The 27,899-nt window shown below is 42.7% G+C and overlaps 1 long non-coding RNA gene across 2 annotated transcripts; it reads right to left on the bottom strand.

Annotated features, from left to right (window-relative positions):
• On the bottom strand, positions 1–27,334 carry LOC124251106 (uncharacterized). 2 transcript variants are annotated; one of them, XR_006891676.1, is made up of 3 exons: positions 16,935–17,136; positions 1,253–3,070; positions 1–63 (listed from the first exon to the last, which is right to left on the bottom strand). It is a non-coding gene; the product is annotated as an uncharacterized LOC124251106 (long non-coding RNA). The 2 variants fall into 2 exon arrangements; XR_006891677.1 differs by lacking the exons at positions 1–63; positions 16,935–17,136 and adding exons at positions 26,053–26,171; positions 27,279–27,334 and having other exon boundaries at positions 109–3,070.
• Positions 27,335–27,899: the final 565 nt, after the last annotated feature.

The following is a 27,899-nucleotide window of genomic DNA, read 5'->3' as shown; positions in this document are numbered from 1 at the left end:
CAGGGCCAGTCTTCCTCAGCAAAAGGAGGAGGATTGGCAGCAGTTAGCACAGGGCTAATCTTCCTCAAAAAAAAAAAAAAAAGCTATAAAAATGAGAAACTCACCCAGTGCTGTTCCCCTCATCCACTGGTTAACTCTGCTCCAGTATCTGCCTGCTTTGGGTCATTATCCAATTCCTTCATATAGTTGATTTTAATATTTGGGCAAGAGTTTAGAGTTGTTATCTGTAGATCTTCTCAGCCATACCAGAGCCGGAAAGTGTTGATACGATGTGCTAAATATCAATTCAAATGTTAGAGCCCCCACCCCCAGTCCATGATATCCACATGCATAACCTCCTTACCAAAGAAATGCATGAAGGAAGCATCCCTCTCCTCACTTTATAAGACCAGCGCTCTAACTCCTGAGCCTTGGAGCCAATTACTCCTCATTTTATAAATAAAGAGATGAGGCTCAAAGAAGTTAAAGAGACGTGCTTTACCAATCAGGGTCCAGGAAGGAAAGAGAATTTAACTCAGTGGCTCCAATGAAGATGATAATATACTACCTACAGGGATACGGGCACAGTTAGGATAACCAAAAGGGATGCTGAGGCACCCAGAGAAGAGCAGCAAAGGGAAGTTGTTGCTACTCCCAAGCCTGGAGGAGCAATGGGAGGAAAACGTGTGACCAGAGCCCCAGGAGAGCTGAAACCATGCAGGAGGAGCTGTCAGGCATGAGCTGTAGGCACGGGAATATACTATTACCAGAGACGCTTTGCTGAGGCACAGAAGAGGCAAGGAAGAGAACCCGGCCTCTCTTTCCTCCTGCAGTTTGCCCTCCCCTCAGGCCCTCCCACAGGCTGACTCAACAAGAAGCCGACTGGTAGGAGAGCACAGGAAATAGAGATCACAGGGGTCAGCCTCCAGGAGCCTCCAGAGTGGCGCAGGAAAGGGTGGATGGGCTTGCCTAGGGTACGGTTGCCAGATTTAGCAAATAAAAATACAGATGCTCTGATAAATTTTAATTTCAGATTTTTTAAAAAAGTAATTTTTTAGTGTAAGCATGTCCCACGCAATGGGGTATACTTATAGTGAAAAATTATTCATTGTTTATTTAAAATTCACATTTAACTGGGTGTCCTGTACTTGATGCCCTGTACTTAGTCTAGGCCAGTAAGTAAGGGAAACTTATTCTGAATCTAAGCCTAAGATCCACCTCCAGGCGTCTTCTCTCTGCTGTCCCACAGCTTTTCCATATTTTCCATGCTTACCCTGTAGAAGCGTATCTCCCTGCCCAGACCGGAAGCTCCTTGGGGAGAAAGACCATGTCTCGTTCATCTGTATCCCTCATTGCTTTTCATCTCTTCCAACCTCAGTCCCAGAATTTTGCAACGTCTTGTACGTAGCAGGTGCTTAACACGTTGTTGTTGAGCATGTTGACCCCTTTATGAATATCTCATTAGATCTGATGTTTCACTATATGCTTCTTTAAGATACATTTCTGCTAAAGTCACATATTGACTTGATGAAAGTCCAGTGTCAGGTAGATTGTCATAAGCATTCAAACTCCACTCTCTGCCTTTCTTTTTCTTTCCATCCTTTCCTTTCAGGATTCCATGGTGAGAACATAACAAAACTATCATCCAGGCATCTCGCCACTCAGGTTTCCTGAGGTTTCTCTGAACCAAGTGACTGGGCATTGGGTCAACACAGCCTCAACCGAGAAACAAAAAACAAGACAAAAAAACCTTTTAAAATGTATTTTGATCTTCACCAAAGCTTTAGGGAGAAAAAATCCTGCTCTCCTAAAAAGACTGAAAAGACCTATAAACCCCAGTGAGATGAGACCACATTCCTGAGAATAAAAGCTTACTTTCTCACTGATTTTTTTAGAATTCTGTTGTTTATTCTCTAATTCTAGACCAAGTTATCAATAATCAGTCCTTTTAGGACCATCTGTAGGATTCCAGTATTTATTATTAGTGAGCGTTTGCTCATTATATATATGTACAGACACAAATTCAATGCACAATAATTGTTGAGTAAGTAGATGATTGTCAATTATTTTACCTCTTTACAAAAATAAAAAATTCTTTCTAATGGGATGAGTTTTGCAATAACGTTGAAAATCAACAAACTTCAATCATGAAAAATATGCAAAAAACCCTGTTGCCCGCAGGGCTCCTGGAGTTACCTACTTAGGCATTTAATTTCTTCCTGCATTAAGTGAAAATAATCTTTTAAATGGAACTAAAATGAACACTGTGTACAACTCACGCTAGTCCACTGGTCCCAGGAAAGTGATTTTGTGGTCTATGTTCTTTCAAATGAACAGGCTTGCCTGAACAATACGTGATCGCTGAAACTTCTCAGGCCGTAACACACTTCTAACCTGTTCTCTCGGTGAAGGAACCCCTGAGTTTAGGTCTGTTGCTCCAAGGTTTCCATGTGACCATGTCCAGTCGTCAAGGACTGACACTCTGCGTGTAAACCATGCCCTGAGTGCATACAGTGGCCACTCAATCTGCTCTTCCAGGAACCCTGTGAGGCACGTGTTGTCTGATCGTTACCCGTCCACAGATGGGGATAGGGCAGCACAGAGAGGTTACACAACCTGCCTAGAATCACACAGGCAGTAAGTGTGAGAGGTGAGAATCTAATGCAAGCCTATCAGGTTAGGAAGCAAGTGCTGTTAATCTCCACTCTGCTTTCCCGCCGTCTCTGAGCTTACATCCCAGCAGGACAGACTTCTTACTGGCACATATGAGCTCTACTAGACTGACATCCATGTGCATTATAAACATGCACAGATTGACATTTTGAGAGGATAAGGAGACATACACTGAAATAGAAGCACTGACAGTTTTGTCACACACCCTGGGTGCCGAACGTCCGCTGTTGAGAGCCTTGTTCTGCTTTAGATTCCATGGGTGTCGTCTGAGTCTTATAGTTGAAAATACCATTCACAGCTTTTGCCAAACCTGGATATACTGTGTTTGAACTCCCAGTTTTCCTAGGCAAGGCTGTTCCGACCTGACTCAGCAGGAACAGGGCGACGTGGTGTAGAGACCAGCGGCCGGGAGAGATGGCTACAGAGAGAGCAGACGACAAGGCAGAGATGGAACAACATCGTAGGCGTTCAGACATTAACCAAAACCAGGCTAACTAACATTTTAAAACTCAACAGCTTAGAGTCCTGTTGTAATAAGAACAAACAGTAATTATGAATATAAATGTGGTTTACATAATATGTAAATAATTATATATGTACATATAATTATATAAAAATAGAAAGAAACCACATTATGACGTCAAACAACCATTACTTAAAATTGACAATATGGTTAGAAATAGCACAGGTATGTAAATGTTACCCAAGAAATCAGCCAACACCAAATCTGCAATTTACTGTAGATTAACTGCACTTTACCAGAAAGTGGGTTAAGTGAGAGCACATATTTAAACACGGAAAATCTATCAAGATCGTTTCACAAACATCTGCCTGGATTTCTTGGCCATTTACGTGGGCTGCTTTTCATGACGACACAATAAAACCTGCATCTCTGATGAATGAAGACGCACAGAAGAGCATCACGTATATCTGAGTGCAACATGTTTAGTTTCTTCCTCTACCAACATCATGTTGCTGTTCTTTGATTCTCAACCATATTTTTCTCCTTTTTTTGGACAGTGTATGTTCTGGGAATGGGGCAGGGAGAGGTGGGGGAGGAAAGCGCATGTCTAAACATCTCAGGATCGTGAAATTCTCTTTAGCTTTTTTACTAAGACTTTTCCTTTTTAGCCATCATTAAACTCCAGATTCACATCTTCTGAGGTTCCTTTTCAATTTGAAACCAGAAAATTCAGACCAAAGAAGGGCTTGGCATCTCTCTGTAGGGGAGATAGCTCCTCATAAACATTATATTGTGCGTCTATAACAGCAGGTTTTATGAGAATTTCCCAAGAAATTCCTAAGAAATACCAGCTAAGCTTCCTAAGACATACTAATATAGTCATCTAGCCCATTAACTAAAACTCAGCTTCGGGGCCTCAACTCTAACCTTTTACAACAAAGAATAAGATATGGAATATCTTTTCTTCAAACCTGATGCTTCCTGTTCTTATTACTTGTCTTTCTTCTTCATCAAGAATAAATTTTTTTAAAGCACCAGCTTTGAGGTCCTATGAGATGCAATTTACTATTTCTGCTCTAAATTTGCAAAGACTCTATTGCTATGAAATGCCCTTTCTTTGGCATTCTTTGAAGGAAAACAGTCTTCGGAGAAAGTCATTGTTGCCATTCCCTTATTCCTTTAACTAAACAACACGGACCATTCTCAGAACGTCACAATAAACATCGTTTCGATGATGAAACCGGGCATTGAAAACCATCTTGATTTCATTAAGCTTCAACTTAATGTACGCCTCACCAGGATGCCAGGCAGCCCTTCCTTCGGCAAGGCTGTCTGTGGAGTGGGCGTGCACCCTCGAGATGCTGCCTCTGCCCTCTCCAACGTTGTAACGGTGTGACAAGCTGGATTTGTAAGGCCTCAACTACCCCTGGGAGGAAAACTCTGTGCCAAAGAAACGAATGGCTTTAATTCTTCAAATAGGTGAGGTATAATCTTTTAAATTACTGTTAATTGCTATACACACAGAATATTTTGTGATTTCATTTTTTAACGTTTGTTCTGTTCCTTAATACTCCTTCACATTCATAGACACTAAACTTGCAACGCAAACCCCAAAGCATGTCATTCACCACAAGTGAATTACATACGGCATTTGTTACCCAGATTAGGTGTCATTTGTTACTCAGATTAGATGTACACTGCAAATACTTGTTTACTCGTTTTTATTTTTACTCTGACTCTTTCCACAAAGGACTTAGATGATTATGTAAAAATTTTAGTACCTATAATATAAAGACGAGACCAACAGCGGTAGACGCTAAGCCAAGCTCTGGTTTGCCCCTGGGTGGTTGTATTTTAAAGTTCTACCACATTGCTTCAAAAAAGCAACCTCAATGTACTAAAGAATGGAATGCTCACAGGAAACGTAATCAACCGTATATATTAGGTTAATAAATACACGATGAAGATGTGGCTTAGCACAATTTGGTTGCAGAAGATATTTTTTAGATTGACACATTGTTAGCTACTTAGAGGGTTAATTTTAATATCGGTTGGAAACATTAATTACCACATATTTAATTATGTGAAAGAGCCATTGTGGGCCCAAGTGGAGGCTCTGTGGGAAATTTAGCTTCCTCCACCCCACATATAATTTTCATCAACCCTCAATCTCCCCAAGGAAACATTCAACCTCAGTAAAAACACAACCTGTACAAACCTCGCTTTAGCACCTTTTTCAGCCCAGCCCAAGCCCTTGCTATGCAGATTTCAAGCCATCACCAGCGATCTGCAAGATCACGGGTTTGACTATGACGGCCTCACTCCACATCTCTCTCTGCTGCTGAATCTCTGTTTCCAAGGAGGAACTAAAAGAAGGAAAGCACTTCAAAATTAAAAAAAAGAGAATTCTGGTAACTTAGCTGGAGTGGAAGTGGAGAATGCTTGTTGAAACGCTTGATGTAGACCAATATGAAGTTTAAGCACGGAGAGACGTGAACTTAACGTGGATCCGGTCATCACTGGAATAGAGGTAACAGTGTTGCTGGTGTTTTTAAACAGCAACCTGTGTTTACGGTTTGAGCTGACTCAGGTTCTGAAGCTGTTACGGGTCTAAACACTGCTGTTGGAATCCCCCCAGCTTCTATCCTTGGCCCACATTTCTTCAAATCCCACTTTCTCTTTCTAGGTGATTTTTAATCCTGTCATAATTTTAACTACGCCTATATACTGTTGACTACCAAATCTGGGTATTTAACAGAAGCTTCACCCTCACATCCTACTATCTCCTAAAATCTCCAGTAGCTGTGACATACATTTCCTCAACCTCAGCTTGTCCAAGCCTAAACTCATGGTATCTTCCCTAAACCTACTCTTTCTCGAATAATTATTCACTTGTTGGCACCCCAATCACCGGATCACTCGTGTTAGAAACCTTGAGTCTTTCCCATCCCTCACCCTCCCTACATTCAATCAATGATCAAGTGCTGTCAATCTCCTACACGTCTTCTTCCTACTCCTAAGTGCAGGCCCTCATCTTTGTTCCCCTAGAATCATGGTCCCCCAGCGGGTCTCACTGCCACCAATTCTGTCCCGCTAGACGGTCTCCCGTTCTCCGGATGGAGGCTCTGAAATGCTACGAGTGTGTTCTATAATGCAAACCTGTCCATATCATTGATCTACTTAAAACCCTGAATAGTTCCCCAAAGATTTAAGCTTTACTTCCCAAAGTGTGCCTGTCGGAGCTCTAGTCCCCAAAGACAATCTTTCCTAAGTGTTGTGTGGCAGAGACTGTACAGCACGTCCTTGTTTGGGAGTGTCACAATGCACATCAGCATATTTCAATTTCCAAGAGTCTCGATGTTAAAGAAGTCTTTTTGATTCAACGTTTTCCAAACTTTTCCCCACAGAATTCTCCTGCTAGGAATAAAATATTCCATCAAGCGCCTGAGAGGAAAGTTCCTTCACCTGTCATAGGAGGCCTCGCATGACCTGGACCCTGTCTGACTCTTTAGCCATCGTCACCCCGCCCCACATCCCACTCTGTTCTCTGGGACCATGTAAGCGTTGTGTCTCAGCTCTTGGCCCTAGTTCCACCTGCTGCCTCTTCCTTCCAGCCTTCAAGACTTGCTATCCTGCAGAAAACTTTGCCTGACCTCCCATGTGCTCCCACAGCCCCCATGCCTCTTTCATCATACGGACTACATTGCTACTGAAGTCAGCTGCCTATTTATGAATCCATCTCCGACTAGACTGGGAGCCTCTGGAAGGCAGTGGGCACATTTCATTCATCTGTGTGTCCCTAGCATAAGCACAATTCTTGGCATTTAGTAAAACTGCAATGAAATAAGTAGCGCCTGGCCACTGTACTTGGTACCGAGAAATAAATCCCAAAAATATTAGTTGAATCAGAAACAGGTTTCTCTTAACCCCAAAGCACTTATTTGAAGTTGTTTGAAAATAAAATCAATTCTTTCAAGAATGACTTTTATCTGATGCATCCAGTGAATTCCGTATGAGCACCCCGTGCCTCAGACGTTGCTGCCCTTTTCCTGCTCTGACGGCACGCACGATGTTGTTACTCTAGAAATCTGGAGAGTTGGGGCCTTTCATTGAATTTCTTTTTAAGCTCATCTTTCAGATACACAGAACTGAGTAGGTGAAGGAAGGAGGATGTGGTTTAGAACCCCTGGATTGGTTCATGAAAGGGCATAGCGAGGTAACTGATGCTGACACAGTGCCCTCTGTCAAAATAGCACTGGTCCAAGAAAACGGTCACAAGTCGCCCAGTGCTGGTTGGGAAAGAGCAGAGCTTTCCAGATGGCGATGTTACATCTGGTGTCTTTAAACAGCCAGCCTTCAGAATAGAGAAAGGGAAGCCTGGCATCCAGGTCGTTCCTCCTCTTCTCTGGGAGAGCATCTGAAGTTGTTGCTGGTGAGCTCCCAGGATCCCTGACGGGAGATTGTTGGCCCTTCACTGTAGGGGCATCATCCCTTTAAAACTGGACACTGGATGGATGTTTACCAAAAGTCAAGCTAAAGTATCCTTTTTCTTATAATTCTGTTCCCTTTTACTAACCACACATCACTTATCATTTCTATTACACTTTTGCAAAATAATCAAACCCCTACTTACCTGTGGCTCAGTGAGAATTTGCGTGTTTGGGTCCTTTAGTATTTCCGGTTAAGTCACCTTTAATGTAACTATCTCTTGCCATCTTTAATGGATTCCTTCTGCCACGAGACAGAGGCACCTGCTGAAAAGGGCGCCTCTGTCGCTCTGTCCAGTTGTGCAGGGATGGCCTATCTCTGATCCAAGGGCATACGATTTCTGAAAGAATCTCATTACACAGCAACCACATGTACTGAATTCCATCATGACATTCCTCGTATGGTGGGGAACAGACTGCTATATGCTCTGCTTAAGGACGCTTTGAGAGAATTCTAACCCCACCAATTCCAAAAATGTGGGAGGATGACAAGAGTGGAACAGCACTGGCTCTGGTCCCTGAGACATCAAGAACGCTCCTGGGATTACAGAGGGAGCCCACTTGACCTCCTGGCCTGGCTGCTCTTTTCCAGAACTAGAAATTGGCAAGGACCTAAGAGAAAAATTCAATTCGTTTTTTCTTGATGAAGCAGCAGAGAGAAAAGCATAATAGGCAACAGGGGGCAGAAACCGCCATTTCCTTCTCTATGTTTCTCTCTTTTCAATTCCTCCTCTTTTGTCTTCAATTTAACTGGGATCCTGAGGAGACCACCGACACCTTCACATCGTACCAACAGTCTCATTTATATGCAACGCCTCCATTCCTTGGTTATTTTATACCATCTCTAATTCCACACCAAAAGTGTTTACAGCTCCAGTATAATCACGGAATCTTTCTACTGCAGGTTTGAGGAGGGAGTACGTCAATGTCAGTAAGTGCACGGTTACACCATTTTGTTGGGGCGTTGTTTTCTCTGTTCCATATTGGAATTGTCCATCATTTTGCAAACTGCCGTAATTCCTCTTTTCTTTTTTAGTCATTATCATTTTCTATGACTTTCCTATCTCTAGAATTTCTGGAACCCATTTCCATTCCAAGCTGCTAGGTTCCTTTTGGAGTGACGTCATCTTCCCCGGCACGTAAGTCTAAACTTGTACTCACTTTATTTTACTTCTCTGTCCTCGTTCACATTGATAACGTCTCCCAATTTAGGTCACTGATGGACTTCATTATCATGCTCTTTCCTTCTCAGGGTCTAGATAAGGAGTAAATGTCCAGTAGAATAAACATGAACTTCTGTGGCACCCAGCCAGCCATCTTGACGCAACAGGCTCGTTCTTACTCTTTGTGGCTGAAAAGTATTGCCCAAATCAGCTAAAGCCAGATTTCAAATGATATACATCATTTCATGTCAAAAAAATATCTCAGGGCCCAAATAAGTAGCAACCTATATTCTCTTCTTTTGTTTAGCAATTTTAGGAGGAAAAATTTATTTAGTACAGTTGGCATAATCCACTTTTTTTCTTTGCTTTTGTTTATTGTGGTAAGGGCACTTGCCAGGAGGTCTACCCTCTTTATAAATTTTCATGCATGGTATGGTGGTGTTAACTATGGCATGCAGTCACACCGCAGATCTCCAGAATTTATTAGTCTTGCATAATTGAAACTTATACCTCGAAGGAGTATTTCGAGGTCATATAGTAAGTCTGGGTTTGACCTTTTTTTATTGAGGTCACACTGGTGTATGTATAATCCACTTTTTATAAAAGCAACATGGCTTGAGATTCCATTGTACCTCACGTTCACACGTTTTCTCCCCGTGGAGGGGGTCAGGCCCGCAGCTTTTGCTTTTGGCTTTCGCCCTGCTTTGGCTGCTGATTTTGTGGGCTTTGAAGGTGCGTCTGTAATACCTGGACTTGGACAACTTGGCGTTGTGGGAATCCCATTAGATTAGCAGATAAGAGACCTGGATTCTAATCCTGGCTCTGCTATTAACGAGTTATAATCTTAGTTATATCAATCAAGCTGTCAAGACTTGAATTTTTTCGTCTGTACAACGAAGGTCTTAGATTTGAATTTATTACATCTCTGCGTATTCTGGATCTCTGACCGTGTGTGTGTGAGACTTCCTCCCTTCATACTGGTCTTCAGGGAAGGCTGCACAGAGGCTGCCAATGCAACTTGACTTACGAGCCTCCGGAAGGTCCATCTAGCACAAAGCATCCACAGACCTCTGTCTTCTCTCTCCTCTGCCTTTAAATTCCATCTCAGAGAGCTGTGGGCGGGTGTGACAGCCAGGGGAGAAGGGGTGCAGTCTCCAGAAGGCCCCGATTAACTAGTTCACACTTTCCCTGGTAAGGGTCACTCACAATGGCTCTTCATTGCATATTAATTTCTTCAATTACTGAGGCAACTCTTTGGCACTTGAAGGTGAGAAGGGTAAAACAATCCTTGTATCCCGCCTAGGTAAAGGACTGAAAACTTCACAAAGGACTCTGACGTCTGTCTCAATGAAGGAGCAAGCAGCGAGGAGCCATGGGAGCAAATGGCCACAGACAAATGCCACTTCAAGGGGACAGGGGCTCAGCAGCTCTGAACACACCCCTTGAATGAAGCTTTGGATGTACAAATGCACCTGCATTTGGCATTCTCTCTCCTTTTTCTTCTTTTTCTTTCCCTTCTACCCACCTACCAACCCTACAAAGTGCCCAGGACCTCACCCCACAACTGAACCTCCAGGAAAGCCCACCCTAGAACTCTGCCTGGAGTCGCCCTGCGCTGTCGGCTCTGCAGCTGGAGGTCTTCACCCAAGGGGCCGAAGCACTCTTGGTCAGAATGCCGTGAGTCTGACACAGTGATGGCTATGAGTCAGTGGATGCTACCCTGCCAGATAAAAGAAGGTAGGTTTCATAGGAAAAAAGACAAAAGAACCTTAAACGAAAGGAGTCGCTTTATAGGAATTATAAGGGCTGATGCTGCCAGTGAGAGAGAGACTTTGAGATGCTCCCGGACCTGTGCCAACTCTGAATCCCCGCAGAAGAGGAAAGCCTACACAGAGCAGGCTGTAATACGCTGAACAACACATAAGCTCATGCACCTCTCACCAAAACTTGCCTTCTTACATTCTATGCTCCAAACTTGTCCAACTGAAGACATATATTATCCTGAATTCAAGTTGATAAATATATTTATGAAAATTATTTATTCTTAATGCTGTGATTAATTAGTTTCAAAGATCCTGAGCAGTGTTTACATAACAAGACCTCCCTTGAATTCTTTCTCATTGCATTTTTCTTCTGATTATAAAAGAACATCTATTTGTTGTGAACATTTAGAAAATACAGAAAAGTGTAAATAAGCACAAGGCAGTAATCCAAACAAATAACCCACCAGCTAGGGAGAACCACTATTAATACCCAGGTATGCTTCTTTTCAGTCTTTTTTCCTAAAAACTCTAACAATGTTACATGTTAATTATAATAATTATATACGAGTCTTTGTTAACCAATATCCTAAAAACAAACATGCTTATCCATCTCATGCATGTAATAGTTTACATAATGATTTTTCTATTTTTAGACATTTAAATTATTTCAAATTTTTATTATAATAAACAGTGAGAAAAACATAATTATAAAAAAATTTATTTCCTGGGGCCAACCACATGGCCTAGTGGTTAAGGTCCATGAGCTCTGCTCCAGTGGCCCAGGTTCGTGGGTTTGGATGCTGGGTGTGGACCTACACCACTAATTAGCCACGCTGTGGAGGCGACCCACGTGCAAAATAGAGGAAGATTGGCATAAATGTTAGCTCAGGGCTAATCTTCCTCAAGTAAAATAAATGAATGAATGAATAAATAAATAAATAAATAAATAATTCCTATTTCTAATTATTGCCATAAAAATTCCTGTAAGTGCAATTATTGGTTAAAAAATATAAATATTTCAAGATTCTTGATAGTAGAGTGAAACTATACTCAAATAGTGGAAACAGTAAATATGTGAGCAAGTGTAAAAAATAATCAATATATTTTTCTTTTCTTATTTGAAAGACATATGACTATTTAAAGCAAAAAAGTATGACACTGTGTTGATGGGTTTCTAACAAATATAGATGCAATGTATACGACAATACTACCACTAAGGATGGGGGCAGTTGGAATTATACTGTTGGGGTTTTCTGTATTTTATCTGGAGTAAGTATTTTATCTGGAGTAATTCATTGTAATTCTCAATAGACTAGGATAAGTTAAAGAAGCATTTTTTAAATGCTAGAGAAACTAAAAAATAACGAAAAGAAAGGTAGTTAGAAAGTCAACAGAAGAATTAAAATGGGATACTGAAAAATATTTAGTTAACACAAAAGAAGGAAGGAAATAAGGAAGAAAAAAATTTTAAAAACCCAATGAGATAAATAGAAAATGACAAAATGGCAGACAAAATAAAGCCAGATGAAGAATCCTATTACAGCAAACTCCCTGAATGCTCCAGTCAGAAGGCAGAGATTGTACAAACAGCAAGAAAGCAATGCCAACCACATACGCCTACGTGAGACGCACTTTAAACACAAACTGACTTAAAGCGAGAAAGGTGGAAGATGTCCCATGCAAACAGCAAGTGCCAGAAAGCAGGAGTTGTTCTACGAGCAGCAGACAGAACGGACTCATGAAGAGGAGAAGCACCAGGGACAAAGAGGATCCACCTGTTAGGAAGACATGACAAGTACGAGCCTCTACGCAGTCTGCGACAGACGGACAATTCTCAATGGAAACTCCATTCTGGGGAAGGAGGAGTGTGCATTTGGGGTCGACAGCTAGTCTTTCCAGGCACAGGTAGATTACCTCCCCTCTCTGTAAAGCAGGCTGCTTCTTTATCAGGTTGCTGGGAGAATTAAATGGCTGCCCACAGGAAACACCATCACGTGGTGGTTGTTGATGATCTGGTTAGGTCATCTTGGGGCAGACTGCACAGTGTTCAGAAGCTTCACCGAGCACAAGCTCGGGTAAAATAGTTGTCCCTCTTTCCAGGGAAAAGAATCCCTGAAGGAGGGCCGAAGCAAGTAGAGAGCCCCCACAAGTGTCATTATAGGATCAGACATGGGACTGCAAGGGAGGAGAAGAATGTTGCGGACGGTTGGGGTGGGGGAGGGTCCAAAGAGAACTTGGATCTGGGAAGAGACTAGAGAGAGGACACGCATAACGAAAAGATGAAGTTTGCTGTGTGGTGTGAAATGTTGCCTTTTCCTCCACCTGTCGTGAAAAAGTCAGCAAGATCTACGCTGCTCACCAAAGTAGTTAGGATAAAGTTCAGCAGCGGGTAACAGAAACGCCGAAGAGCGAGGTCATGAACAAGGTGGACGCTTCTTTCTCTGCTGTGTCAGAGTCAGAGGTGGTCAACCCAGGGCTGGCGTGGGGCTCCACACTGCACCGAGATCCTTCCGGTGTCCTCTTCTGTTTCGCCTCAGGCACAGCTCTTGCCCTCCGGGTCCAACCTGAATTTGGAGCGGCCGTCACCAAAACTATATTCCAAGCAGCAAGATGAAAGAGGGGAAAGAACAGGGACGCACTTCTTTTCTTTCAAGATTTTCCAGAAATTCCTCGCAATCTTTCCTCTGAAATCTCATTGGCAGGAACTCATCACACGGCCACTCCAGGCAGAGCTGTAGGCTAGAAAATGCCGTCTGGACAACAACATATCCAAATGAAATCCAGGGGTCTCTTACTGCCGAAGGTGACTTATCAACGCTTATAGCTGTATCTGCAGGTGTGTTACTGGTGCAGGTTTACGTGTGGAAAAAAGATGTGTGTGACAGGCGGGTCTACTGAACGCAGATTGAAAGGCTGTCAGTGGGAGCCCGTTTCTCAGAGTCAGGCCAGTCATAGAAACGATGTTTCCTTTTTTCTCGTTAAATTCTTATCACAGTTACAAACTAGTCCTTGATTGTTCCAGGTGAGTTTGCATCTTACTCTCAGCTCTCCAGTGAGATTTGGCTTCACTGGAGGTTTGGTCGGCCTACAGGTCAAGTGCGGGGCAGACGATGGCGCGAGACCCAAACTGCATACAGTCATGACTGTACGCAATAGTGAATCTTTTACATGGTGTGGAACACATCCTTAAGTGTGACCCCTCACCTGCCTAATGTCATGAATTCTGCGGTTCTGGAACTTCTTGGTCCGATTCCTCGTGGGCTGCCTCAGTTACTGAACTGGGACATTTTCTTCCTTTCTTTTCTTTCTTTTTTTCTTTTCTATTTTTTTGCTGAGGAAGATTAGCCCTGAGCTAACATCTGTGCCGATCTTCCTCTATTTTGTATGTGGGCATATTTTGTATGCCACAGCATGGCTGACGAGTGGTGTAGGTCTGCGGCTGGGAACTCAACCAGTGAACCTGGGCTGTAAAAGCACAGTGGGCCAAACTTAACCGCTAGGCCATTGGGCAGCCCCTGAACTTGGGCATTTGTGAAGTAGGAGGAAGGCATCAGGGAGCCTGTCCACTCCCTCGCATCCTCATCTGGTGTGCAGATCCCAACACTACTTGTCTGGTTGTTCAGTGGTAAACCAAAGAGAAAGTGGCCTTGAACTGTCAGCATTCTCATCCATCTTTGAACCTGGATTGGACCTTATAAGCTGATCCAGCTCAAAGAGAAAAAGATTCCGCTGTCTATACTTCCAGCAGTTTCCCTGTACTTCCTCTCCACTCCATTTTTTTATCCTTAGGCCAAGCTGACCCGTGTACACAGGACCAGGTGAAAACCGAAAGCTGACAATGTTCAGCCCTGCTCAAGGCTGTTCGTGGTGTCACCCCAGGTCATCCCCCCGTTTACTCAGCAACACTCATGGGTGCTTGCTATGTTCCAGGCACTTGCTCTGTGCTGGGAGCATAGCCAAGAACAAGAGCTTCAAGGTCTCCTCAGAGAGTCCTTCCCGAGCGTCCGTCCACAGTGTCTCCCTCGGCCAGCCCGCATCCGCGCTCTCCACCTTGTGTGTTTCATCCACGTCCCCTTCGAGCAATCTGTCTGTCACTGGGTTGCACTCTACTCTTAACTCTAAGTTCCATGCGGGCGGGCAGAGTCCGCCTGCCCCGTTCACCATCGCGCCCCGTGGCCAGTGCAAGGGGATGCACGTCAATCAGACGTTGGACTAATATAATGGACCCTCAATACATAGCTGTGGTTTTTCTGATTAGAGTTCAGAATTTAGAATAAACAATTCCTCCCCCAAAAAGCTTTGAGAAAAATCTCTTTAATAATTGACTCATTCAGTTAATAAGTCAAATCTGCATGTTCCACAATGGTTCTGATAACTAGCATGATGTTTTATGTGAAACAAGTTGACTGTTCTCATCGCCAACATAGTTGTGTTTGCCGAATGCTATTGGACCTAATTTATCAGCAGGTGGCGCTCCAGAGTGGAGCCGAACAGACTTCCCACCCACCCTCTCCCACCCAACTCCCCAAACTTTTTTCATGGGTGATACATTAATTAGTAAGCGGTTACCAGTGAGAAAAGTCTTTCGCATTTTTCTAATAAATTCTTCCCACTCTTAGGCGGCATTCAGATAATTCTTGTTACAGGAGAATCCCCAGACAAACTTGTATGTGACATGCAAGAAATTCTCAGGAAAGAGCCAAAACTAAAAAAGTATGTGTTGCATTCCAACAACATTGAGGACTGAGGAGAGGTGAGCTGTGAATCAAGGTCAGAGGAAATGGGAAAGCCAACTGCTGTCACGTCTCCCCAGGTCAGCTCACTCAGGGGTCTGACAGAGTTGAGGGGAGCCCTGGGCCGCACAGGTGATGAATTAGAAGTTCTTCACTGAGACCTCCTGTCACATCCCACGGCCAGTCTTCCATTTCATGCACATCTGTTATTAGAGTGGCTGTCATGGAAGTGTGGCTGTGAACCTTGTGCACACGCGGCAAGTGTAAACGAGACTTCATGGAGCACCTCAATACACGTAATCTTACTTCCCATTTGATCTTCACACCCGTCCTGTCGGGCGCAGGTGTTCTTAGGCTCATTCCTAAGCTGACTCGGAAAGACGGGGTGATTTCAGCGAGGTAATTAGCTAGCAAGCCACAGAGCAGGGAATAGAACCCCAAACTTCTGACGGCTTCAATGGTCATTTTTCTACATCATATTAAACTTTCTTTTTATGCATCTAAGATTTCTTCCGTAGTATTTCAATTACATTCACAGATACAGCGTTTGCATTTTAGAAAGAAATTTGACAGGTACACAATTATGTACTAGTTAAAAAATTGTATGTTCAGATTTAAGGGAAAACAAAATCCTTTATTTCCTCCCAAAAAAGTCTCTCAGGCTCTGCTTAGAATTCCCATAATTGTCTTCTTCTAGCCTTAAAGTCGGTTACAATAAGTTACTTGGAAAAACGTCACTTAAACCACTGTCACCCACTGACATTTTAGTAAAAGCTGTTTATTGTGTCGCTAACATTAATTACTCAGCAAAAGCCTAGGGGAAAAGGCAAGGACCTGGCAGTTTGGTTGGCGGAGGCATAACATGGTCATTAAAAGTGAGGACTCTGGAAACAAACAGACACCAAAGGGTATAACCCACTTTTCAGAGGTTCAAGAACAGGCAAAGCTAGTCCGTGGGAGAGGTCAGAGGCCTCCCGCCGGAGGAGTGCAGCAGCCTTCCCCACTGGGGGTGCTGGTGGTTAGACGGGTGCAGCACCGGAGCTCACACAAGGAGGGACCGCAGCATCGCACACTGACTAGGCGTGCGTTACGCTTTGGTTTCAACAAGTGAACTTTTGAAAGAGCGAGAGCTCTGAAGCCAGAGACCTGACCGCCTGAGGCCCGCCGTTTACTAGAGCTAAGATCCTGCACTCCTCTAAGCCACAGGACCCTCATCTGGAAAACTGGGCTAATGCCACTACCATCTACCTCACGGGCTGCTGCTTGGCTTTGGAGAGCTGGCACGCTTCACGCTCAATATTGAGCAACCGTGATTATCATCATTACTGTCACTGTCGTCATAAAGGGCAGGGCGAGGAGCAGGAGACAAAAGGGAGAAGCTACATCCACACATAGGACTCGACTGAGCGGAACAGCATGGAAGGGCAACCGCGGACGCCCATGCACAGAATGAACTGGAGAAGCAGTGCTAGGATGATCTGGTAAATCCAGGCTCTCGGAGTCCGGTCACCTGAGGTTGCATCCAGACTCTGCCACTTACCAGACGGGCTACCCTGTCCAAGGTCCTCGCCTCCATAGAAAAGTAGAGACGTCATGTCTGCCTCATACAGTTTTTGCAAGGAAAGGCGTTTGGAGCAAGGGGTAAAGACCTTGTTTTAGAAACATGTAAATACCTGTGGAATATTTACCACGGAGATGAAATAAGACCAATGAGTTTTTCATCTTGGCTGGATCATCCCATCATTGCCGTCTCTGTTTAAAAGTCATACAGTGGCTTGTCTGGTGGCATAGTCGTTAAGTTCCTGTGCTCTGCTTCAGCGGCCTGGGGTTCACAAGTTCAGATCCCGGGCACAGACCTACACACTGCTCATCAAGCCATGCTGTGGCAGTGTCCCATACACAAAATAGAGAAAGATCAGCACAGATGTTAGCTCAGGACCAATCTTCCTCACCAAAAAAAAAAAAAAGAAAAAGAAAAAAGAATAAAAGTCATACATAAGAGAAGCCTTCCTAACTATTCTATCTGAAGTAGTGTATTAGTTTCCCAGGGCGCCATAACTAATTAACACAAACTGGGTTCATTAACACAATAGAAATCTACTCTTTCACAGTTTTGGAGTCTAGAAATCCAAAATCGAGGCATCAGCAGGGCTGTGCTCCCTCCCAAGGCTGGAGGGGAGAATCTTCCTGCCTCTTCTAGTTTCCAGCAGTTGCTAGCAGTCCAGGTGTTCCTGGCTTGTAGATCCCACCCCAGGCTCTGCCTCCTCCATGCGCATTCTCCGCTGGGGGTCTGGTCTGTTTTCTCATTTCATAAAGATATTAGTCATTGGATTAGGACCCACCCTAATCCAGTATGATTTCATCTTTTTTTTCCTTCTTCTTCTTCTCCCCAAATCCCCCCAGTACATAGTTGTATATGTTAGTTGTGGGTCCTTCTAGTTGTGCTATGTGGGATGCTGCCTCAGCGTGGCCTGACGAGCGGTGCCATGTCTGCACCCAGGATCTGAACCAGTGAAACCCTGGGCCACCAAAGCAGAGTGCATGAACTTAACCACTCAGCCACGGGGCCAGCCCCTGATTTCATCTTAACTACTTACATCTGCAAAGACCCTGTTTCCAATAAAGTCACATTTTGAGGTTCTGAGTAGACATGAACTTTTAGGGGACACATTCAAGCCAGTACAGGTAACTTTTACCAATAAGACAATAATAAAATAATCCAATACGTCATAACCATTCTTTATTAAAAACGCATATTTACTTTATAGCACATATTGACTTTGTTCACTTCTTTGCTCTGTCCCTCCGACTGGAATCTAAGCTCCTGACGGTAAGAACCAGCACAGTGCCAGCATTCAGTCGAGGTTCAAAAAACATTTGAAAGGTGAATTAGTTGATTGTGACTGGGAGAAACAAAGAAAGATAATTCAGTGTAAAATAAAAAGTTCTTAGCCATTGCCCTGGGAACTTTCCCACCACTTTCAAGTCACGTTTTTTATTGTGATCAGTAGATAACTGAAATAAATTAGTTGAATACTGAAAACGTATTGACCAAGTGTTCCAGCCACGACACGGGCTTTATCTGAGTGTGGGGTTTGTAAGAATTCCTTCAGAGGCTACGAGGGGAACTGGCAGGGGGTGCAGTGGGCAGGGAGCAGATGGCTTCCCCTCCCGCCTGCATGCTTGCTTCAACTGTTCTCATTTGTTTTATGCAGCTTTTTTTGGGGAAAGAAATAGCTTCTTTTTTTTTTAAGTTTGAGAATCACTGATCTACAGATAAGCAAACAGCTCATCAGATTTTTTTTCTTAAATATTTGTCTAAGCGGCTATTCTCTTACAGTAAAAATAATTAATTGCTCTTTGGCATTGCCCTCCTGATAATGAGAGCTAATTTGCATCCTCGCTCTTACCTTGAAAAGTTCAGTTGAGTTTTAAGAGTAAAGCACTCATTTGGTTGGTTGTTTTTTTTTAATTTTGTTTTTGAGGTGACACTGGTTTCTAACATTATATAAATTTCAGGCATACATCACACTTTGATTTCTGTGAAGACTATGTTGTGTTCACCACCCAAAGTCTAATTGCCATCTGATAAATCCTAACTTAAAAACCACTTTCAATCAACATTATGGATTTGTAAATTCACCCTCATGTCTGGATCCCAACCACTTCAAAGGGTGTCACATAGAACTGGAGTCACATGGAATTGGGCGTGAAATGACCCTGGTGATTTCTCAGGTGTGATCCCGGGTAAGTCATTTCTTTGTTTCTTACCTGCAAAAAGGGGACAATGACACCTATTTCACAGGGTTGTTGGGAGCATTATGTAAAAGCACCTTGCACACAGCAGGTGCCAAATAAATGGTGGTTTCTTTCCGTCAAATAGTATATTCAAACTTTTTTCAAGGATTTGTTGTACCACTTTCTCTAATTTCAACTTTCTTATGCTGAAGAAGGCTGGTATTCTATTTATTACTCAGTAAAATTAAAATTTTGCTTATATTTTGCTTTCTGTATATGCCTCAAATTATCTCAAGTTATTTCAAATCAGTAAGAGGCTAAAGGTCTTTCTAAAAACATAACTAAAAGAGGCTAAATAATAAATGACATATCTCAAAGAATATATATTTCCTATCTTGATTTACACATGACTTTTTGAAACTGGCATAAACGTCATCAGCGGGCGTAATGCCCTATCAACAGATGGATGTGATTGCTCAGGTGCCAGAAATCCGGGCTGGCCACAGTTCACGTCGTGTTAAAATGGTGACAGTTCTTGTAATTGGTCATCTGTTCCCAGTAATAAGTCTACTAGAAATAGAAAACAAATTCTGAAGTACATGAATGTTTATTCAATCTTGAGCAGGAATTTATAAATATTTCATATTTCATTTGTGGCACCCTTTAAACTCTATCAATGTGCATCTGAGGTAGATAATCTTCTTTCTATGCTTATAGCTGAAAAAATACCAGAGTTGTTGGTTTATAGCAATAGTTCTGTTTTTCTAGTTTTTGCCTTTCTGGTTTCTCCTTTCTAGTTCAAATTCAGCAGAGTTATTCCTAAAATCAACAAGCAGAGATTCCTAAACTATGCAGTAATTATATTTGCAAAGCTGCAACAATGAGGATGTTCAGTTGAATGGTATTTATAATAGAGAAAAACTGGAAAATGCTTAGACAGTCAACAACGGGATTGGTTTAATAAATTGTCCTAGCCACACAATGGCTAAATTATGCCATATCCAAACCACACTATGCAGCCACTAACATTACGTGGTAGGAGAATATTTAAAGAAATGGGAAATGATCATAATATTTTACCACGAAAATGTGTAACATAAATGATTATAAAAATATTTCAATCAAGGATAAACTGAATAGATTTGGGAGTTCTTTATCCTGTGTTCAGAATCTACCGTTTCTTGTCCCCTCCTCTGCCACTGCCCTGGTCCATGTCACCATCTGCTGTCATCCGGACCATACAGCATCCTAACTGGCCTTCCTGCTTCTGCTCTTGCCCACTTCAGTCAGACCTGGTTAACAAAACAGACCTGTCACTTCCCTGCTTCGAATCCTCTCATGTCTTGCCACCTCACTTGGAGTCAACGTCATCACCATGGCTCACAGGGACCCATGTGACTGAAACCCTGTCCCTTCTCCCCAGGGCCTCCACTCTCATGAGGGCCCTTCCTACCGCGTCTCCCATTGCACTCCCACCCGCTCACTCCTTTCCAGTCCTACGGGTCTCCTGGTGGGACCTGGAAACGACCAGGACTCTGCATTTGTAGTTCCCTCTTGCCTAGAATGCTCTTTCCCGAGATGGTCAATGGCTTATCCTCTTCCTTCCTCCAGGTTCCCACTGAGTCACCTGTTCAGAGAGGACTTCCTTTCATCCCATTTAGCCTTGCAGCCCTCCCCACCCTCCCCTGGACTCCCTATATTCCTCTTTCTCCCTAGTACCTACCCACAGCCCACACACCAAAATTTTGCTTATATACTTTTGTCTATCACCTGCCTTGCTCTCCCCACGAGGCAGGGGTTGGGGTCGGCTTTGCTAACTGAATTATCTCCATCTGGCACACAGGAGATGCTAGAAAGAGGGAACTGTGAATAGAGACTTCATTCAGTGATCCAGTTTCTCAAGGTCAAGAGTAGGTTGTAGAATTCAAGAGAGCAGTTTAGGAGGGTTGAAACTTAAGCTCTGTATTTATATAGCCATGAATTTGTTTTACAAAGAACTGTCCCAGTGAGAATGATCGTGCCTGTTTATCAATATCCTCCACTAATCAGGCAGCCAATCTAAAAATCCAAGCCAGAAGTTAAGAAAGAGATCAAGTTAGCTGGGCTTTCTTAACTGCTGTCAAGTGCTTAAGGAGAGAAGGGCTATGAACTCTGTTGTAATGGATTAGGTGAAAGGTTCTTGGTCAAACTCCACTTTCCACATTATAAGAATATGTAAACTAAACAGGCTTGATTGAGCACACAGCAATTTAACTGCTGTACTTTTTAGGTTTTAAAGCCATGAGCTTGTCTGACAAACGCGAAATGTGTTTTCCCCCTGGTTATTTGTCTAGCAATTATTAACGATCAGGCCAATGAAGCAGCTATCCGGCATAATGCTAGGCTTCCTTCACTAACACATAATTTATTATTAATGAGGCCAAAAGAATGTTCTACTGAAAGAATGATAGTTCAAGCTGATGCCATTAACATAGGAGATAAGACCTAAAATTTATTAAGATTTCATACTTTTGTCAGAACTAAGAAATAACTTTTTTTCTCCTTAGAAAGTCTGAATTTATGTATATCTGTCTTTTAAAAAAATAACAAAAATTATGGTTTAACTAATAAGGATCTCTGGATTTTTAACAGAGTTATACATTTTAATTTAGACTATTAGAAAATATGCTAAAGATAACCGCAATTATAATATTGAGTGATTTTCCAAATAAAACCTTAAAAAGCATAGGTGCTCTTAGGAGCTCCTGCGGGGACAAGACTAGAAGCCGTGCGGGCTGCAGTCTCCCTGCACGTCTGGCACAGAGGCCGGGGTCACAGGCACGCGACTGTGCAGGAGCAGGGGCTCTGTGTTTGGTGGCATTGTCAGATTAACCAGCTCCTCAATAGCTTTTTAAAGTGGGGTCGCTAGACTTCGAGAACAACGTATAGAGAACGGATAAATTCCCACGGAGAGCGTGCACAGGTAGAGGGAAGGCAGGGTGAGGGGAAACTGGGTCAGCGTGGACTGCTCCTTCTCTCCACTCCCTATGCTTCTGCACTCGGAAGCTTGCACGAGCTGCAGCCCAGCCCAGAGCTGACGGGTCAGTGTTGCCCTTTGTGGGGAAAACTTGAGGAGCACAACATCCACAGCCCATGTCACTGCGTCAGGTTAACGGGCTAATCCTTCTCCACCTTTCCACAATATCTCTCGTCAACGCAGCTGGGTCCCCAGGCCTTGATGAGCCCTGCTTCCGGCCCTGTTTCTAGGAGACTGGAGTCTGTCTGCCCCACCTCTAGCTGGAGTGCTTCTGCAGGAAGGAAAGTCCTCATCAGGGAGGAGGACTGAAAGCAAGCGAGGCGCCGGTGTCAAAGGCTAACTTGCCTTCCGAAGGTCATCTAGGCGCAGCTCACCTGACATGGGGTCTAGTTTAGCACCAGTGCTGAGGACGTGTGCAATGGGCAGAGCCAGGGAGCATGCCACCTTAGCAACCCGAAGATTAAGTCTGTCAGACAGCAGGGTTCTCACAGCTCATATCTAATGATTTAATATTTTAATGAATTTAATCTCAACACTCATATTTTAATGGCTCCACTGCGACATTTAACATTTGTACACATTAGAGGGGAAAAAATAGAATGATGCCCTTTCATTTCCTTACTTTTTGAATCCTCAGACTGTGTTGATTTAAAAGCAAGAACATTCTGGTGTCATAATAAGACAAAAACACTGAGGGGCTACACTTTATTGCTATCTAATTCTCCTCATGACCACTTTTTTTTTTTTTTTTTTTGCTGAGGAAGATTTGCCCTGAGGTAACATTTGTGCTCCTCTATTTTGTATGTGGGACACTGCCTCAGCATGGTCGCTGATGATTGGTGTAGGTCCACGCCCGGGAACTGAACCCAGGCAGCCGCAATGGAGCACACCGAACTTAACCATTAGGGCCTGGGGCTGGCCCCTCACGACCACTTTTTATATGTAAAGCTTGGTGATTGCCAGTGTGAATGCACAATTTTTCAGGTTAACAGAATCCCAACAGCCACAGAAAAGAAGAAACAGTGGAGTCTGCTTCTTCCCATACGGGAGGCACACCACGCAGACGTTTTCAAACTTGAGAAGACCCCAGCATGAGTAGAGTGAAAGTTTGTACAATAGAGTAGGATATACACAGACACACAGTTGTAAAGGAAAAACTCTTCCCTTTTCCTTCTCTATACACGACACTCACACTTCACTTCTGACACTTCTAGTCACCAAACGTGTGGGTTTTTCCCCACACCAAACAATTCGATTCTCTGCAGACACCAGCTGGGTGGCCTACAATTCAATCCTGACACTGTCTACCTGGAGATGGCATCAGACCCTCCAGGTGAGGGGCTCAGCCCCACAAGACCGCCCCCTGTTCAGATGCTGGTCACAAGTCCGGGTTGTTGCCTGCGCTTCTGACCTGCTGGCTATAAAGCGGAGGTTCCCACAACCACTTCGGGTTTGATTAATTTGCCAGAACGGCTCATAGAACTCAGAAAAACAGTTTACTTAATAGATTACCAGTTTATTATAAAGGACATACAACTCAGAAACAGCCAGACGGAAGAGATGCACAGGGCACAGTGTAGGGGAAGGGCATGAAGCCTCTGTGCCCCGTCCAGGTGCGCCCCTGTCCCTGCACCTGTTCACCAGCCCAACAGCTCTCCGAACCTCGGCCTTTTGAGTTTTTATGGAGGCTTCATTACAGTAGGCAGGATTGATTAAATCATTGGTCATTGGCAATTGATGAGTCCTCTCCCTGGAGGTAGAGTGGCGGGGCTGACAGTTCCAACCCTATAATCAGGTGGTCGGTTCCCCTGGCAACCAGGCCCCACCTTTAGGGGGTTTTCCAAAATTCACCACATTAACATAAACTCAAGTGTGTTGGGAGCAGCTTGTTATGAACAAGACAACTTTACCTTTTTTTTTTTTTTTTTGAGGAAGATTAGCCCTGAGCTAACTACTGCCAGTCTTCCTCTTTTTGCTGAGGAAGACTGGCCCTGAGCTAACATCCATGCCCATCTTCCTCTACTTTATATGGGGGATGCCTGCCACAGCACAGCTTGCCAAGCGGTCCCATGTCTGCACCCAGGATCTGAACTGGCGAACCATGGGCCACCGAAGTGGAATGTGTGCATTTCACCACTGCACCACCAGGCCAGCCCCATACCTCTCTTATCAATTAGGAAATTCTAAGGGTTTTAGGAGCTCTGTGCCAGGAATGGGGATGAAACCCAAATATATATTTCTTATTAAAAATCACAATATTGGACCAGACCCTGTGGCCTAGTGGTTAAGTTCAGTGTGCCTGGCTTTGGCGGCCCAGGTTCAGTTCCCAGGCATGGACCTACACCACTCGTCTGTCAGTGGCCAAGTTTGGGGGGCGGCTCACATACCAAAAGAAGAAGATTGGCACAAATGTTAGCTCAGGGTGAATCCTCCTCAGCAAAACAAGGAAGACTGGCACAGATGTTAGGTCAGGGTGAATCTTCCTCAGGAAAAAAAGAAAAAAAATCACGATATCACAACAGTACAGTACAACTTTGAGTTATACAAATTATACTTGCATCAATCAAGGAAAAAGTGCTAGTGAAACACTTACTTTGTGAAAGATTTTTACACTAACTGATACGGACTGGATCTTTGTCCTTGGAAAACGTATGGTCTATTTTTGGAAGCTAAAACAGACACAGGATAGCAGACACTAAGGGTTAAATAAGTGGTATAGAAAATAAGTTCAGAAGAAGGAGGAAGATATTGCAGACTGGGCTGGAAATGAAGAGTTTTATGGAAAAAAAAACAGGTAAAAATTTTTTTTAGCATATCAAACATATTACTTCATGTTAGTAAAGGAAGTATACAAAATGTTTAAGTTTGTGAAACATCTGTGACCTTTTCAGTAAAAGATACTGTACCTAAAATTACAAAAAGTTGCCTGTTATTCAACATTGATTCAAAGTACAAACCAAAGAAGTGAAATGTAATTTTGTCCTTAAAAAATTAACACAGAAAGCAATTTGAAAATGAAAAAGAAATATAGTTACTTTATCTCTATGGCTAGTTGTAATTGCCTAGTTACTTTTTAAAAAAGGCATGTCTTAGAAATACAAAGATTAGAAGATTTCACTTAACTCTGCAGAATGTATACATACAATATCCGTTTGTATGTATCAATTTACCAAAATTAATTTACAAATTGATAAGGGTTGACTTTAAACAAATTTATAATAAATTTACTGATATCTGGAAAACAGATGGAAGTAAGCAAAAATAAGAAGAATCTACATTATTCTGATTTTATTGAATGAACTCATAAAAGTCCATCTTTCTAACTACTCATACCAACAAATCATTATGATTCTTAGTCCTGCACTCAATTTTTATAGCATGAAGTAAGTAATCTACCATGTCTTCCAATTTGTCTTAAATTATCTTGGATTTCTAACATTGAGAACACCATTACCCTTGAACAAGAAAAGATATAGTATATTTGCCATATGATCTACTCATGCCAGTATACAAAAATATATACATTTCTAATCAGGCTGTTTTTCAATGCCTTTTAAAATAGAGTGCTTCATAATCTCAGATGATAAAAAATTTATCTGTCTATAGTAGTGGCTACCTTTCAAGTAAATAGAAGATAGATTCACACCTTTAAGTAGTTATACATAGTGATGGTATATCGTATCCACTCTATTTCTAATAAGCTAAAAACATGAGTCTTGAAAAAAAGATAGTAACTTCTCTGGAGGCAAAAGCATGTGTGTGTGTATAGAAGCACGTGTACGGATATGTAGGTGTGTGTGTGCATGTGTGTACAGGTGTCAGTGAGAGCTGCTCCCTCAGATGGGCACTAGGCTAACGCCGTCACCTCTTCAGGCGTCTGCTCTGGTCTACCCTCATTGAGACCCGCCCCGACTAGCCCATTTACTAATGAAAGCTATCCTCTTCCTAGTAATCTCCCTCTCTCTGCTCTACTTTTTCTCCTATAGCACAAATCACCTTCTAAAACAGTATATAATTTATTTATCTTTCTTACTTACTGCTTGTCTTTTCCTGCTAGAATGTAGGGATCTTTATCTGTTCCATGCACTGACGTATGGCAACAGCCTAGACTAAAGCCTGGAACACAGCAATCACTACTCAATCAGGATCTGTAGAACTAAAGTGAAATGAAACGAATGAGACCAGACACACACAGTCACACACACACAACAAAAAATCGAACAGTTTCTCTGAGGACATAACTGCACATAGAAATATGCTACTTTTTGTAAAGCGGAGTTAACTATGTCTCTTGGATGGGGTTGGGGATAATAAAAAATTCTGCCTTTAAGGGATATTAAATTCATAGCCTGACACCTAAATTACATGTTTATCATATGAACTTGAAGCCACCTCTACTGCTGCAGCTCCCGGCTCAGCTGTCACGTCCTGAGGGTCACCTTCACTGGCCACCTCACCTAAGAGCCCCCGTCACTCTCTAGCCCTTATCTTCCTTAATTTCCTTCATAATTAGGATCCCTGCATAATATTATGTTGAAAATTTATTTGTTTGTTTATTGTCTATCTCCTCCAGGAAAACAGGGACCTCGTCTGCCTTCCTTACTGCTCTATCCCCTGTGTTTGGGCCAGTGCCTGACACATTTGTCGGCGTGAATGCACTGGGAATTCGCACGCACTCGTGTTGTTCTTCACATGAGAATGACACAATTGTTGTCTCCAGATCTGAAGTTGCTAAGCAAGCATTTGTATTATTCCTTCACTAGTAAACAAACAAACAAAAAATAGTTCTTCATGCTTCATACCATATCGAGTGAGATGGTTAAAAGGTTTGGATAGAAACATGCTAGATATTATTCCACCAAATGTCAATGAAATTCAGTATTGACCTGGAAGATAAAATCTTAAATATTATTATTCAAAAGTTTTAGATTTGCTCTGTTTTTTCTGAGTAAAACCATATTCATTAGGTTGAATTATAAGTAAAGACGGTGATTTAAAATTCTGTGACATTCCACATGACTTAAAGATGTAAGCAAGGCAAATGTAAGAGTAAAGAGCAGTTTAGACCCCTTTGCTCTTTAGTCTTACTTCTCTGTTTCCCTTCTGGACTGGGTGACAACAGCAGGATTGAATGACATTGCTGCTTGTGAGTGACACTATCAGGATTGATAATGGGTGGCAAATGCAAAAAGAAGCAAGACTCTAAAAAATACCATTCTGGGCCAGCCCTGATGGCCTAGCAGTTAAAGTTTGGTGCTCTTACCACTTCAGCGGCCCGGGTTCGCTTCCTGGTCTTGGAACCACACCACCTGTCTGTCAGTAGCCATGCTGTGGCATCATCCCACATAGAAGAACTGGAAGGACTTCCATCTAGGATATACAACTATGCACTGGGGCTTTGGAGAGGAAAAAAAAAAGAGGCAGACTGACAACAGATGTTAGCTCAGGGCGAATCTTTCCCTGAAAAAAACCCCATTCTGCAAAGGGCGTTGTTTACTCTGTCCGTTCTGTCTGGGCCCAGAATCTTCACCAAGACTATCAGTTGTGAATACATCTTTAAAATACTTAAAAGGATGTTTTAGATTTCAGAACTTGATAAAGTTCACAAAAGAAACTGATGAAGAATTATAGAAACCACACTTTGAGATTAACTATATAACTGAAGCACAAATGTGTTAGGTATTTGTCTTTACTAAAATGTTTCAAACTGTTGAGAGCATAAACAAGAAACGTCCTTCTTTTTTCCAATGCCTCCCCAACAATACCGAAGGGCTTCTGTTTTTTCAGAGAGTGGCTCCTATGGTACCTTACACATATTCTCTGCTTTTCAGGCACCTTATTGGAACAGTCACAATCTAAGATCAGAGAATCAATCCTGTCAACT

Source organism: Equus quagga, chromosome 1 (genome assembly GCF_021613505.1).
Source record: "Equus quagga isolate Etosha38 chromosome 1, UCLA_HA_Equagga_1.0, whole genome shotgun sequence".
Taxonomy (NCBI): Eukaryota; Metazoa; Chordata; class Mammalia; order Perissodactyla; family Equidae; genus Equus; species Equus quagga.
Note: the sequence above shows the minus strand (reverse complement) of the source record. Positions and strands in the feature narration are given on the sequence as shown.